General features: G+C 33.1%; 1 long non-coding RNA gene across 1 annotated transcript in view; it reads right to left on the bottom strand.

The window, feature by feature from the left end:
* Positions 4,995-17,083, bottom strand: part of LOC106509516 — a 355,979-nt gene continuing 343,890 nt past the window's right edge. Inside the window, exon 5 of the long non-coding RNA XR_001307121.2 lies at positions 4,995-6,748. This is a non-coding gene — a long non-coding RNA (uncharacterized LOC106509516). The remainder of the gene's footprint in view (positions 6,749-17,083) is intronic.

The following is a 17,083-nucleotide window of genomic DNA, read 5'->3' as shown; positions in this document are numbered from 1 at the left end:
GCTTTTCATCTTTGTTGACCAATGCTAGTAGTACCACAATGGGACTCTTTCAGTGCTATTCATCTCTGCATTAAAACAAGATGTATTTAACTCCCCCCAGTGTTTTTGTCCTCACCAGGGTACAGCTAGAGGTAGCAATAAAATTATCCTAAAACTAACAATTGCTCTGACAATTTTTGATCAGCTCAACAGAAAATGAATCAAATGAATCAATGAAAATATCTTAAAGCATAGTCAGATATTCAAGCTATAGCATTCTGTGAAACAAGGCATTTTATTTTTCAGCTTCCACATTTGGAGCCTGTAGATGTGTTTTTTTCACTACTTAAACATTTTCGAAAATGAAGTGGTATTTAGGTAATCTCCAAGATCACATTATGATATAAGATTGGAGCAGTTAGCTTTGTCGAAGTAGTCTTAGCATAAAGATTTGGGGACCTATGAGGGTTTGCCTTGGGAAGGGGTTGAAGCAATACGGAAAAAGGGGAAAAAAAGGAAGGAAGTTAAGAATGAAGAAGAACGAAAGAAATCTTCTATTCCTCAAAGTAGAGACCTGTACTTATTAATAATTTGAGTGTGTTTAACATCCATCCACATGTGGAATCCTGCATAAACACTAGACTTAGTCCCTACACTCTTTTGAGTGGCTCCCAATTTTTAAAATACAAATGGTAATCACCTAAAAATTTGTTAAAAGTATGGACTCCCTGGCCCTACCCCTAGAGAACTTACATTTTGTAAGACATCATAAGAAACCCTTTTTCAGAAGGTTTAGGACCCACACCAGTCAGAATGACCATCATTAACAAGTCAACAAATAACAAATGCTGGAGAGGGTGTGGAGAAAAAGGTACCCTCCTCCACTGTTGGTGGGAATGTCAATTGGTACAACCACTATGGAAAACAGTATGGAGGTAACTCAGGAAAGTAAATATCGAGCTACCATATGATCCAGCAATTCCACTACTGGACATATATCCAGACAAAACTTTCATTGAAAAAGATATATGCACCCCTATGTTCATAGCAGCACCATTCACAATAGCCAAGACATAAAAACAATCTAAATAATCCATCGACAGATGAATGGGTTAAGAAAACATGGTGTGTGTGTGTGTATATATATATAATGGAATATTACTCATCCATAAAAAAGACAAACTAATGCCCTTTGCAACAACATGGATGGATCTAGAGACTCTCATATTAAGTGAAGTAAGCCAGAAAGAAAAAGACAAATACCATATATTAGTTTTATTTGTGGAATCTAAAATATGAAACAGATGATCCTATCTAAAAATACCAAAAAAACAAACAGAAACAGATCATGGACAAGATCAGACTTGGGCTTACCAAGGGGGAAAGGGAAAGGAATGAGATGGATGGGCATTTTGGGGGTTTGGGAGATGCAAACTGTTATATTTGGAATGGATGGGCAATGGGATCCTACTGTACAGCACAGGCAAATATGTGTGATTGGGTCACTTTGTTGTACAACAGAACTAAATGAAACATTGTAAATCAATTATACTTTAATTAAAAAAAAGAACCTACTATATAGCACAGGGAAACCTACTCAATAGTGTAATAATCTATATGGGAAAAAAGAATGGAGATATATATACAGACATACATCCATATATACATATATGCATATATGTTTGCATAACTGATTCACTTTGCTGTACACCTGAAACTAATACATTGTAAATTTTTAAATAAATCAAAAAAACTAAGATAATTTTTTAACTGTGATTAGCTCTTTTCCTTGATATCAATAAGAAACAAATTAGCATTTTTTAAAATAAATATTATAATAAGCATTTTATAGTTAACTGAAAGAGAAGATAGAAACCTAGTAAATATTTGTTGAATTTACAAATGATAAAATAAGTATGTTAACAGATTTACCCAACATGTGTTCTCTGGGTACTCCAATTTTCTAACTTGGAATAAGAACCCCTGGAATAAGAATTTCTAATCCAGAAGTTAAAAGCGATTAACTTCTTCACAGTGTACAACTTAATACCAATTCTTATGTTACTTTAAAACAAGGTAAACAAAATGATATATTAGTAGACAGTACATATATAGTTGCTTATGCTTTCTCAATTGGAAGATATTAATCTGATGCATTCACTCTTGTTCATTGGTGGTGAAAGCAAAAAAATGCTCAGTATTCATTACTGAAATCAGATAAACAGAATGTAAAAAGACATAATTCACCTAATTTTCCTTTTAAAGGCAGTGTTTCCCAAAGTTCAGTTATTTGTATAATATATTCATAATTTTGGCTGTATCCTTGTAAAATGGCAATGTATCATGAAAAAGAAAGCAGGTATTTGCTGTAGACACTATTTATTTCACATTTACTCTGTTTATCTCCTGAAATCTCATTTATTTTGTTAGCTCTATTTCCCTACCTTACATTTAAATTAAAAATTTTAGCTATTAAAGTTAAAAAATGTTTATTCTTTTACCTAAAATTAGCTCATGTCCTAACAGTATTTTATTCTCAGCATTTGAAGAAACCATTCAGAATCCTAATCCCAGAAGCCCCTCACACTCACCTATGAATGAAAGACTGCTCCAAATTTTCCCATGTATAGAAAAGTCTTTTAAATGTTTAAATATTTCAACCTTAAAGAACTAAGCACCTAATCCCAATGATTTTTGACAAGGAGGTATGAAAGTACTAACTTTAAATATCTGAATTTCCCCTCCACGGCAGCATATCCAAAATTAATGCTAAGTTGAAGAAGTTCTCGGACAATCTCCAGGACCACCCTCCATGTCATATAGGCAAAAATCTTAAAATATACACATGAGGTGGATGTTATTTTAAAGTACTGATATATTCACCTCTATCCATAGATTTATCTAAGGGAATTGGCCTTAGTACAATGGGTCACAATTTCTAAATGGTTTAAAAGTCTACCTTGTTTATGGTTTGTTTTATTGTATTAAGTTTTACCTATTTTACTTCATGTCTGGTTTGGGGCTTAGAAGAAAACAGATAATTGGCTTAAGTGTCATCAAGTATATAAGAAGGCTATGTGTGTTGCTATTTTATATTACAAAGAAACTCAGGAATAAGGAAAAAAGAATTGCCCTCAATCTTCAGAATATTTCTGAAATTTATCTTTCCATTGAAAATAATACCTGCATCTGCAGGCATTTGAGAAGCAAAATTTAATAGGGCAGGATTTTTGTTTCAAACTAATTTTTATCTAATGTCAAAATAATAAATCAGGCACTGAGGAAAATGAATAGTATTTAATTATTATCAATATTTTGCCTGTGAAATAATACGTTGAATCAGGAAATGTTTAATTGGACCATGATTCATTTGAAAGTTCTGTTTGTTTGTTTGTTTCCTTAGGGCCTTTCCTGTGGCATATGGAGGTTCCCAGGGCAAGGGTCTAATTGGAGCTGCAGCTGCTGGCCTACGCCACAGCAGTGCCAGATCTGAGCCACATGTGCAACCTATACCACAACTCACGGCAACGCTAGATCATTAACCCACTGAGCAAGGTGTAGGATCAAGCCCGCAACCTCATGCTTCCTAGTCTGATTTGTTTCTGCTGCGCCATGACGAGAACTCCAGAAAGTTTGTATTTTTTATTCAATTAAATGGGAATTTCTAATTTCATAAGTGATCAAGCCCTTCCGTTTGTTTTTCAGAATTACCAAATGTTCTGCTCTGTCCATATAAACCATGAAATAGAGGTATTTGTAGAATCGAGCTTTATATTCTCACTAAAACTTATTACTTTTATGCGATTAAACCTCAATACTAATAATTTTATCAAGTTAATAAAGTAAGTTATCTACCAAGATGGAAATATACAAATAAAATTTGTGATTAACAATATTTTAATTTTAGGTTTAGTTATGATTATCTATAAAACTATAGATATCTATCCACTTAGTGTGCGCTAAGAGATCCATTCTCAGAACAAGTATTCAGGAAGTCCAGAGTGTCCTTGGAATAATAAAGACAACCAAATTATTAAATCACAATAACAAAGAAATGTATGCAGTAATGGAGGAAAGAGCACAAGGTTGACACAGTAGTGAAGAGAAAAAAACAACTGTCCAACTTATGAGAAGTCTTAGAAAGACGTTTTAAAATTCACAATATCAAACAGATTATTTTCTCTTAAGAGCAGCATATAATGCTAATAGCAGCTATGATTATAGGTGACCATATATGAACCACTAATACTATAACAGGCCCTTAGTAAGTATTTTATACAAATTTCATCTTTCCTACAGTTCTATGAAGTGAGTATTATGATTCCCTCAATTTAAAGACAGTGAAGCTAAGGTTAAGAAAAATTAAGGAAGCTACCCAAGTCTCCCAGACAATTAATAATGGGGTCACAACTCAAACCATATTGATCTGATTCCAGCATCTGAAGTGTTAGCCACTAAGCTGCACATCACTTTGTAAGCAAGCTTTCCATGAATCATGAGGAGAGTATAAAGCTGCTTGCATCAAACCTGAAATCTCTTTAAAATTTTGAACTTCGTCACTTAAATTCCTGCGAATGCTGTCTTTACTCAAAAACAGCAAGAGTAATTTTTAATGTTAAAACTTTGGAAATCTCCCCCAAAATTGGAGTAACATTTTCACACATTCCATGAAAATGGTGACATTTATCTTCTGGCTTTATGTGCCTCTATAGTTTGGGAATGTCAGTTAAATAATACATGAGAATAACAAAAACACATATTAAAAAGTAAAGTTTTAAATGAAGATGAGAAATTCAAAATAGGGAAAAGTAAAGGTGGAAAACATTTGAAATCACGAATGAATGACGTTAGTATAATATTGTCTTATCAACTGTGGCTTGGCAATCATATTATTTTGCTATAGAATGGTTATCTATATCTTCATACAAATTTTAAAACTGCATGCATATATTTCTACATAGAATAGGTCCAATCCCTGTAAGCAAAACAATCTACCAAAATTATTAATTCCCCACTTTTCTGGACAACTTACATGAGTCTAGGGGATGCTTCAATAAAAGGCATCTATTTAAACCCCATGCTCTCATGTGAATAGAAAAGTAGAAATGCATGCCCTTCAGGATCTTCATAATTTGTGAACATGCCAAGTAGTTATTCAAGCATTTGCCTGAGACTTACTAAAAATGCAAAAAAAGATATTTCTTTTCTCTTAGTCTAGTCAACCACAGTTTTGCCACACACTGTATTGTAGTAATTTAAAATCTATGGTTGGCAATGGATCATGATGCAAAAAAAAATATATGCCAGGATGACACAGTCTAATGAGTAGATGTGGTACATGGATTTGGACCCATGATTTTTAAATGCCATAGATTACATGATTCATAGCATCCAGGAGATAATAATAAACCAGTGACAGGGCATTCTTTCTCTTCCATACTTGATTTCTCTTCTCAGGCTCAAAGTGTCTAGAGTCATCTCTGACGTCTCCCTCCTTCAGGTCCCATATTTAATAATCAAGTCCCGTAGTACTATTGTCATGGATCTTTCAAATCAATTTCTTCCTTTCTATTCTCATTGCCACCACCATATTTCAGACTTGCATTATCACAATCTGTTCTGTCACAATACAGGCTTCATGCTAATCAATCCTGAAAATGCCATCAGGTTAATCTTCATAAAACGCAATTCTGGACATGTCACTCACCTGCTCAAAAATTTTCAACAGCTCCCCAATGCCTCAAGAATAAACCCTGTACTTCTTAGTTTAAAATTCCAAGTGTTCCCTATATTAAAATTACTGGTGGATGTTTATTTCCTTCTTATGGGTGGGTGGGACCAGTTCTTCCTTTGTACATGTAAAGTAACCAGCACAGAAATTTACACATAGAAACATGTATTCAATCTTATAGATTCTATTATGACTCACCTACCTTTCTCAATTCCATATAACATTTAATTATCATGATTATACTCTATTTTTAATTTCCTCTGGACAATAATATTCATCACTTCAGAATTTTTTTTAATACAGTTTTTCAGAATTAAGTATCAGATACAGTTTCTCAAAAGTAGATTTCACTGTTTTTTCTGCATTTTTTATATGAGACAAAGAAAAAAAGACCTTCCATTGCTTATTTGCGGAGCATAAAATCCTTGAGGGCAGAGATTGACCCTAATCTTCAGTCATCCTCAATCTACCTGTACTTCCTTCTTCAATATCTCAGCAAGTTTGTCTGAGTCTAACAAATGTGTTTACTAACTTGTGAATGTCCCACTATGGAGAAATCAGGTAAGAGTAGAAAGTGTCAAATGTTATTTTCAAAGGCTCTATTTGTCTGAACTAATCACTTTAGTTTGCTGTGGGTTAGATTACACTGCTGCATAAAGAGTCCACCTGCTCTGGGGTTGCTTATCAGAGCTGCTCTCTCTGCACAGAGAATGATTACAGGTGATCTCCACATGGATAATTTGGATGGGAGATCACTCATCAGACCACTTGTGTTCAATTCAGAACTAAAAATACTATCAGGGCCCCAGAGATGTTAAACAGCACTAAGAATAATAATAACTAACCTCTTCTTAGTACATGTGCTCCTGAGTACACACACTTGAGTTTTTTCCAATTACAATTCAAGAACATTTCAGTTCCCTTTATTCAGGACCATTATTCAGTCTCTTCTGGAAATGTTTTATTCAGGTTGCACATCTCTTCTCCACAATCTTTGATTTAGAATTCAGCTCTCTAATAATGAGTGAAAATAGGGATCTGAAAGAGAAAAACATCACTTTCTTAAATGATTACTGCTACAGGAACACATTGCCTTAATCTGAAAAAAAAAATGAAACCTTTAAACATTTTCCTAATCTGCTAAAATGCTTGAATTTTGAAAACAAAGAAAAAAATTTAAGTGATAATAAAATTCAATTACATTTTTATAATATCTATGATCACATCTTTGACACTATAGCCTGCAAACTGGTTTGAAAAGATTTTAGTGATAATTTTCTAGGCAAATGTGTGACCTGACTAGACATGCATTGTGGGTATAAGTAAAAAATAGAAAATACCTTTTTCTTTTTGTGGTGGTAGTTGCTGTTATTATGTTGCTACTGATAATAAAGAAAAAAGCCTGATCTCTCTAAGAAAGCTGTGCTCAACCCTTTCCCCAGGGCTGTGGTTTACTCTTCTATTCACACCTGAGGACACTGGGGCAGCCTCTTAAGCACTGTAATGAGATCTGAGTGAAAAAGCTTTCAAAATAAACTAGACCTGTTTATCCCCAGCTCAGAGAATTGGGGCAAATCATTGTGAGACTTTCCAGTTTTTAACTGTGGAGTAGGCTGTTTTCCTTTGACTTCTTTGTAAACCTAAGTCTAACACATATCTACTTGGCCATTCTCAAAAAAAGAAATAAAAAATACCCAGTCCTGGAGCATCTGCATCCTATAAGTTTGGAGAGCTTTCAGGGCCCAGCTGAGGCAACAGAGAACTCACAGCTGAACAACTGCTTGCTAGTGGAGGAGTGAAAGGACAAGATGGACAAAGAAGCAATGTCGGACAAGTGTCTCCGTGGGGAAATCTGCCAACCCCATGATGCCTTGCCCAGGAAATAGGATACATTTAGAACCACCCTATTTTTAAATGACCACCATGACAAGAGCTGTTAGCTATTAAACAGGTGCGTGCTATCCGTGATTACATTTGGATCTCCCAACTTAGTGGTGTCAGTAGAACTAATGACTGAGACAGATAAGGTGGCATACTTCCTGCATGGATTAAGACTCTGTATGAGAGCCAAAATAAAGGGCTGTACACCTGCCACATTTGAGAAAACACAGTCATAATTCCCAAGATTCTTATCTAAACTTTCTGGTCTTAAATTCTCAAATGGACCAGCTGAAAAGATTTCAGATATTTGTGAGCTAGAGAAAATCACAAAAATGTCGTGGGCATATATCAGTTTCAAATCTCTTACTCAAGCTAGCTTCAAAATTACATTTACTCTGACTCTTACATGTGTGATCTGATATCACTGACATATATTAATTACTGTAAAACTAAACAAAACAATGACTTTGAATAAAACTGATTTTTTTAAAATCCTCAGTTCTAATGCTTTACATTTGAATTTGTTAAATTCTAAAACATACACATAAACACTATTTGGCAGGTGAAATAAAACTTGCAAAATATTTTGAAATTTCTTCACAGAATTTTAAGCTAATTTATAAACATTATCTTTTCTTCCTTTTTTCTTCAGTATAAGTAAGACTGTAATTGAGCTTTTTCTGAAAACATCTCAGTTCAGTAATTCAAAAAATTGTCTATTCTAGTCAAGATGTTTGGCTATGCATTATACAGTGTAAGACGATAAGTAAGATATTAGTCCATATCACCAAAAAAACTTTTGAGTGGAGATTGCACCTTCAGGAAAAAAAAATATATATGTATATACATATATAATATAAAAAGAGTTAACTGCCAGAAAAATATAAAATAATTGGAGGAATTATAAATTTCAATTAAAAATTATGCTTTCAAAAAGTGAAGGCAATACTGAGACATACCTCAGACAGACGAATTTCAAACGAAATAAAATGTAAGGCCTTTTTGGAGAAAGAATATTTTTAAGTAATAATAAAATATATCTAATAAAATTATCTTTGTAGATAGATTAGTGGCTCAGATTGCTTGGAACAAAGGGTACATAAAGAGAATACAGTTCACTAAAATGGAAAGGACACGAAGACAACAAAGGAGGTAAGAATATTTTCTTGGATCTGACCTCAAAGGCAATGGCAACAAAACCAAAAATAAATAGCAATTCCCATTGTGGTGCAGCAGGTTAAGAATCTGGTGTCCTTGTGACAGAGCAGGTTTGATCCCGGCCTGGTGCACTGGGTTAAGGATCCAGTGTTGCCACAGCTGTGGTGTAGGTCACAGGTGTAGCTTGGATTCAGTCTCTGGCAAGCAACTTCCATATGCCACAAGGTGCAACCAAAAAAATTTTTTTAAAAACGAAAAATAAACAAATGGGTCTACATCAAACTAAAAAGCTTCCACACAGCACAGGAAATCATCAACAAAATAAAAAGGCAACTTATTAAATGGAAGAAGATATTTACAAATAATAGGTTGGTTAACATGAAAATTATATAAAGAACTCATACAACTCAATATCAAAAAAAGAATTAGATTTTTAAAAGTGGGCAAAGGATTTGAACCAACATTTTTGAAAGAAGACATACATATGATTAACAGGTACATGAAAAGATGCTCAACATCACTAATCATCAGGGATGTAAATCAAATCCACAGTGAAATATCACCTCACACCTATCAGAATGGCTATTATCAAAAGAACAGGAAATAATAACTACAGACAAGGATGTGGAGAAAAGGGAACCCTCAATACACTGTTCGTGGAAATGTAAATTGCTACAGCTATTATGGAAAACATTATGGAGGTTCCTCAAAAAATTAAAAATAACTTCCATATGATCCAGCAATTCCCCTCCCGGGCACTTATTCAAACAAAATGAAAACACTAATTTTAAAAGATACAAGCACCCTTGTATTTATCAAAGCATCATTTACAATTGGTAAGATTTGGAAGCAACCTAAGTATCCATTGATAAACAGATGAATGGATAAAGTTATGTAATACATATAATATATATAAAATATTATTATGGAATATTTGGAATATTATTCAGCCATAAGAAAAATGAGATCTTGCCATTTTTTGGTAACATGGATGGACCTAGAAGGCATTATGCTAAATGAAATAATTCAGACAGAGAAAAACAAATATATAACTTCACTTCTATGTGGAATCTAAAAAAAAAAGTAATGAACAAACATAACAAAAGAGAAATAGACTTACAGAAACAGAGAACAAATAAGTGGTTGCCATGGGGTGGGGGTGGAGAGGTAAAGTAAAACAGGTAAGGGAGATTGAGGAGTACAAACCTCCAGTTACAAAATAAATGAGTCATGGGGATAAAATATACACAAATATTCATGGTGATCTTTTGTTATATAGAGAAATATCTAATTGCTATGTTGTAAACCAGGAACAAACATGGTGTTGCAGGTCAATTATATTTCAATTAAAAATGTATTTGTATTCTAATTTCATTCTTTTACATGAAGCTGTCCAGTCTTCCCAGCACCCATACTGAATAGACTCTTTTCTCCATTGTATAATTCTTGTCTCCTTTGTTGTAGATTAGCTGACCACAGATGAGTGGGTTTATTTCTGGGCTTTCTATCCTGTTCCATTGATCTTTATTTCTATTTTGCAGTCACACTCTTTGACAATTTAGCTTTGTAGTGTAGTATCAAGTCAGAGAGCCTGATTCCTTTAGCTCCATTTTTCCTCCTCAGGATTGCTTTGTTTATTCAGAGTCTTTTGTGTTCCCATACAAATTTAACATTTTTTTTTTGTTCTAGTGCTTTCAAATTCATTGGTAATTTGATAGGGATTGCACTGAATCTACAGACTGCTGTAGGTAGTATAGTCATTTTGACAATACTGATTCTTCCAATCCAAGAGTGTGGTATATCTTTCCATCTGTTTATGTGATCTTCGATTTCTTTCATCAGCATCTTATAGCTTTTACATTTCAGATCTTTGTCTCTTTATGTAGGTATTAAGGACCTAAATATATGAATGGATACAATAAAACCTAAGAGGAAAACCTAGCCCAAACACTCTCTGACATAAACCACAGCAATATCTTTTCAGATCCATCTCCTAGAACAATAAAACTAAAACCAAAAATAAACAAATGGGACCTAATTAAAGTTTTTGCACAGAGAAGAAAACCATAAACAAAATGAAAAGAAAACCCACAGAATGGGAGAAAATATCTGCAGGTGAAATGACTGACAAGGGATTAATCTCCAAAATATACAAACACCTCGTGTAGCTCAATATAAAAAAAAAAAAAACCCAATCAAAAAATGGGCAGAAGATCTAGAGATTGCTCCGAAGAAGACATACAGATTGCCAAAAACATATGAAAATATGCACAACATCACTAATTATTAGGGAAATACAAATCCAAACTACTATGAGGTATCACCTTACACCAGTCATAATGACCACCATCAAAAAGTCTACAAACAAGAAATGCTGAGAAGGGTTCAGAAAAAAAGAGAATCCTCTTACACTGTTGGTGGGAATGTAAATTGGTACAACAACTATGAAAAATAGTATTGAGGTTCCTCAAAAAACTAAAAATAGAACTACCATATGATCCAGCAATTCCATTCTTGGGCATATATCTGGAGAAAACTCAAATTCAAAAAGATACATGCACCCAGGTGTTCACTGAAGCACTATTTACGATAGCCAAGACATGGAAGCAACCTACAGGTCCATCAGGAGAGAAATGGATAAAGAAGATGTGGTATATATATAGAATGGAATATTACTCAGCTATAAGAAATAATGAAATAATGCCATTTGCAGCCACATGGATGGATCCAGAGTTTATCATACTAAATAAAGTTAGACAGAGAAACACAAATGATATGATGTAACACATGGAATTGTAAAAAGAGGATACAAATGAACTCATTTGCAGAACAGAAACAAACTCATATACTTTGAAAACTTACATTTACCAAAGGGGACAGGTGGAGGCAAGGCTGAATTGGGGACTCATGATTGACAGAGGCAAACTATCGTAAACGGAATGAATGGTCACAGGGAACTATACCCAGTGTTCTGTGATAATCTACGTGGGAAAATAATCTGAACGAGAATGATTTTGTGTACATGTATAACTGAATTACTTTATTGTACTGCAGAAATTATCACAGCACTATAAATCAACTATACTTCAATTAAATTTTAAAAAATGAAAAAATAAATATGCAGACATTGGAAGGAAATGCATCAAAATGCTAATGCTGGTTATCTCTAAAAGTAGGGGTTATGAGTGTTAATTTTTAACTTCTGCTTTTATGTATTTCTAGTTGACTGCAATGAAAATGTATCACATAAAATCTGAAAGAAAACAATAAATCTCATTGCAAATAAAAAAAAGAAAAAAGGATGATTGTTTATAATGAAAGCTGAAATCACATTTTTGCATTTGCATTAAAAATCAAGTATTTATTTTTTTTAAGTTTACCCTCTCCATTTTATTATACATGTTTTTTGGGGAATATAATAACATCAAACATCTCAATTATGCAATCTAATCATTTCACAATGTATAAGTATGTCAAACAATCATGTTGTACACCTTAAAAAATAGTTTTGACAATTGTATCTGAATAAAGTTTGAAAAGTAAACATTGCAAAAAAGAAAAAATATATATACCTCTGTAATTACTGCAGTATTATTTACAATAGCCAAGATATAGGCACAACCTGTGTCCATCTATGGATGAATGGATAAAGAAGATACACATACAAGTGCAATAGACTATTAGTTCACCATAAAAAGGAATGAAATCTTGCCATATGTGACAATATGGATGGACCTTGAGAGTCTTAAGTAAAACATGTCAGCCAGAGAAAGATAAATACCACTTATATGTGGAATCTAAGAAAACAAAAAAATTGAAAAAAGGAAACAAAATGCATAGATATAGAGAACAGATTGGTGGTTGCCAAAGCGGAGAGGGATTGAAGACTGGGTTAAGTTGGTGAAAACGATACAGAGATACCAACTTCCAGCTATTAAAAAAAAAAAAATAGATCATGAGGATGTAACATACAGCATGTTGACTATAGTCAATAATACTGTATTGCAAATACAAAGTTGCAAGAAAGTCAATCTTAAAGGTTATCATCACAAATAAAGAAATTTATAACTTTGTATGGTAAAAGATGGTGTGATAATATTGCAATGGATATAAATGCTGAATTATTATGTTGTATATTTGAAACTCATTTATGCCAATTACATGTCAATTCCAAAAATGCAAAGGAAAATGGGAATAAGAACACAGAAGCCTTGAGCCATATGAATGAATCCAAAACGTGTTTCGTAAGCTGTGGAGATTTTTTTTTTTTTTTCTTTTTAGGGCTGCACCTGGACCATATGGAAGTTCCCAGGCTAGTGGTCGAATCAGAGCTACAGCTGCCTGCCTCGCCCACAGCCACAGCAATGTGGGATCCAAGCTGCGTCTGCAACCTACACCACAGCTCATGGCAACACAGGATACTTAACCCACTGAGCAGGGCCAAGGATCGAACCCACATCTTTATGGATACTAGCCAGATTCGCTTCTGCTGAGCCATAACGGGAACTCCCTGGAAAATTATTAACATGATTTTTTTACTAATTCATTTTATTATTTTACTTGACAAGTAGTAATACATAATAATGTAATATAATATAATATTAGAAAACATCATAAATACTAGCTGGTATCTCACCATAGTTAACATTTTAGTGCATATCATTTAAAAAGAAAAATTTATAAAATAAGACCATACTAAGCATCAGGTTACTTGCTTTTTAAATTATATGTGTATATATATTTAATATATAATGAAAGTCCATAATACCTTTAAATAACTTTATACCTTTAAATAACTGCATAAAACTTTACTGAATGTACCCTAATATATGTAATCATCTTTATATTGTTATATAGATTGCTTTTTATGATTATTACAAACAAGTACAACAAAGTAAGTATTTATTAAATAGCTACCATGTCCCAGACTCTGTTCTAGATAATTTGCATAAAGTATAATACAACAGATACTTCCATGCGCCCATGGAACTTAATATTTTTGAGGTATAATAATATCTTCATATATCTATCTTTAGTATCAGTTTTTTGTAGCTTTACAATAAATTCTGGATGCAGATTTCAATACCAAAATAATTAAATGTTTTTAAGGGTACTGATGCATAACCACGAGGTGTGTATGAGTATATTTCTCCCCACACTTCTGATAACATGGAGTATTACCAAACTTTTTGGCCTTTATCAAAAAGAATGTAAATTACATGTTATGTATTATAGTGTATGTCTTCACTTTGCTAGTGATTTTGAACATTTTCATTTCTGCTGTTATAGGTTATTCTTTTGCATGTATGAAACACCTATGTATCCCTTTGACATAAAGATTTTCATTTTCATTTCCTATTTATTTGTAACATTTCATTATAAATGAAGAAAATCCTTTGTTAGGCATATATTTTTCAAATGTTTTCCCCAATTTTTCACACACATATATATGTGTATACATATATATTTTGGTATACATGTATTTTTTAAAACACTTTGTGGCAAATTTTGCTATAGATATTTACGATGATTTTGGCTTTTGGTGTTATTTTTAAATGATTTTATGATGTCAATAGTTAAACAGCTTATCAATATTGTCCTCTAGTACCACAAGATATTTTTCACATTTAAATCATCAAGTTTATGCTCAGTTATGTAAGAGTCAACAAAATTGCTTTTCCATGAGGCAAGCCCTCTTTTTCCATACCAGCAATTTACTAATCTATCATTTTTCCTCAATGATTTACTATGAAATAGGCAAGTACTTCTTGATAAAGCCATTCTCTCTCTATGATACAGGGTGCAAATTTTTTTTAAATAGTTCATTAAAAACCACTTTCCCCTTATGCTTCCCTGAATACTTTAGGAAATCCTGTCTAGGATGAAAATTGATTTAAGATAAATCTGAAGCTCCCTCCTATGTAGTCTCTAAAAGCTACTATTTGTTGATTCTAAAACCCACTGCTTTTTGTTAACTTTGAAACATCTTAATAATACCCACAATTTATTTCTTTTTCTAAATATAAATACATCGGCGAATCTTTTAATGGACTATAGCTAGAACAGACAGTAGCTGCTTAGCAATAAGATTTCCACCTATAGTTTAAAATTCATGGTATGTGGGTGAACCTTGGGATTTAACAAATACCTACATATACTAATTAAACAGAAATTTTAGCAGGGGTATAGTACAGGTAAACCACACTCTTAAAGGAGCCATGCACACTTAGTACCCTCAAATTTCACAATAATGGTAAGTAAAAGAATCCCAGGTGAGAAATGATACTATTAAAAGTTGGGGAAATGAAGGCCAAGTAATTGGTTAGCCATTTTCTCCTTCTCTCTCTCTCTCTCTCTCTTTTTTTTTTTAAATATTCTAAAGATAAGGTCTTTTGTTTTCCTCCCAAGGTTTTGGTGTAAGGATTTTCAAACTGTATTAAAATTATAGCTAATTTAGGAAGAACCCGAATATCCATGCTTAAATAACTGAATTTAATCCAGAAGCATCATTGCAGCAAGGGAACATAATACAGTTAACTTGGGAGTTTTCCAACTAAATACAGCCCCCAACACACAGTTTAAACAATGGAAATTTTTGGCTGCCTCTCATTTGCCATAAAAATGACTACAAAGTAAACCATTGCTTCTGATGGACGTGGATTAGATTTCTAGGGGTGTTGAGAATTACTTATGTAATAACTAAGAAATTGAGAAACAGGTTTACATTAACTAAATTTAATTATGCAATAAACATTTTCTGAGCAACTACCTATTTAGCACCTAGCCTCTAAGAATAAAACACTGTGAAAAATAGCCAAAGTATTAAATAAGCCAGAAAGTTCAGCATGGAAAACAGACATGGCATTAAATAAACCAGCAAGATTAGCATGGAGAGTCCAATGACAGAACATTATGGGATTATGCAGAAAGAATATTAATCCAGTCCTGATGAGTCAGGGGAAAATGTCCAGTGGAACTTGTATCTATGTGGAAATGTAAATGATTTAGCCCAAAACAAGAGAATAATGTCCCCAAGAGAGGCAATATCTATTTTAATTCTCAGAAGTCAGAAATTATATATTTCAAGAACTCAAGAAATTCAGAATAACTAGACTACAGAATTTAAGCGGAAGAAAGGGAAAGGAGATAGAGAGAGGTTCAGAGATAAAAGATGAGACTAGAGAGGTAAAGAGGGGTTAGATCAAGGGCTCACTATGCCATGTAAAGATGTTTGAATTCTACCAAGAAAATACAAAAGAACAAATGAGTATTTTAAGCAGGAGAGAGACTTAAGTTTTTCCTTCAGAAGAAAACTGACTGCAATGTACAGAATATATGAGCAGGGAAGTTCTAAAATCATGAAAATAACTTCATATTCAAATGTGTTTTATGTTTACTTCTGAATAAAAGTTCAAGCAACTATTAAACAATCAGAATTCTCTGGCTAACCATTGATTACTCTGTGAATTATCTAGTTAAAACAGTGTCTTAATTGTTAAACTTAATAATTGCACTGTTATAATCTAAGTTGTTTACTACCTAAGGTTTAACACTCAGAGAATTAGAGAATTGATTAAATTGGGTAACTCCTCTCTTGGATGGAAGCAGTAACCTTCAATGGAATGCTAACTACCTCTGAGAATTATGTTTAACTCAGGCTTTCTTCGCCATAGGCAGAAGAAATTGATTTTAGGCTGGGTGAACTGTTTCTTAATATATATGCCCACAGGGAGAATGTCATTTTAATAAGATGCTTCTATAAGCCACATCCCACTTAAAACAGAAAGTTTCCCCTTTGTCTTCATAAGTAAAAACTGAAGGAGGCCCTGTTTGTCCTTAAATTTATTCTAAATAACTGGGAAGTAAGGCAATACTGAGTCAGCAGCCTGCAAAGCATCTCTGCGCCAGTTCACCTATCTATGTTTTGCTTCTGTTATCTATAGCTTTCCTAGAAAAGTACATCTATGTTTAACCTTTTTGAATACCACTAATTAGACCTAATTCTGCTTGTATTGGTCCTTCAGCTGTTTTTCTCTTGATTTCATGATTCACTGTTTGCTCTACTACCACTATGACACGACTTAAAAAAAAGTATTCATATAATTGGAAACTGTAGAGGGGAGATAATAAAATAAACAACTTCATCTCAGAGATCAATGAAAAAAATTATTTTAAAAATATGAAATCACTGATTCATCTAAATAGTCAATGCTGATGTTGATTTACAGATTTGAGTCAATGGAGTATAAACACTAAGATTGGTCAAGATTATCAACTGAATTGTGGGGAAAATTATCATACATCTATGTCTATTCATGTTTATATACCATCCTT

The sequence above is a fragment of the Sus scrofa genome, chromosome 2, assembly GCF_000003025.6.
Source record: "Sus scrofa isolate TJ Tabasco breed Duroc chromosome 2, Sscrofa11.1, whole genome shotgun sequence".
Taxonomy (NCBI): Eukaryota; Metazoa; Chordata; class Mammalia; order Artiodactyla; family Suidae; genus Sus; species Sus scrofa.
The sequence above is the reverse complement of the archived record's forward strand: the minus strand, read 5'-3'. Positions and strand labels throughout refer to the sequence as shown.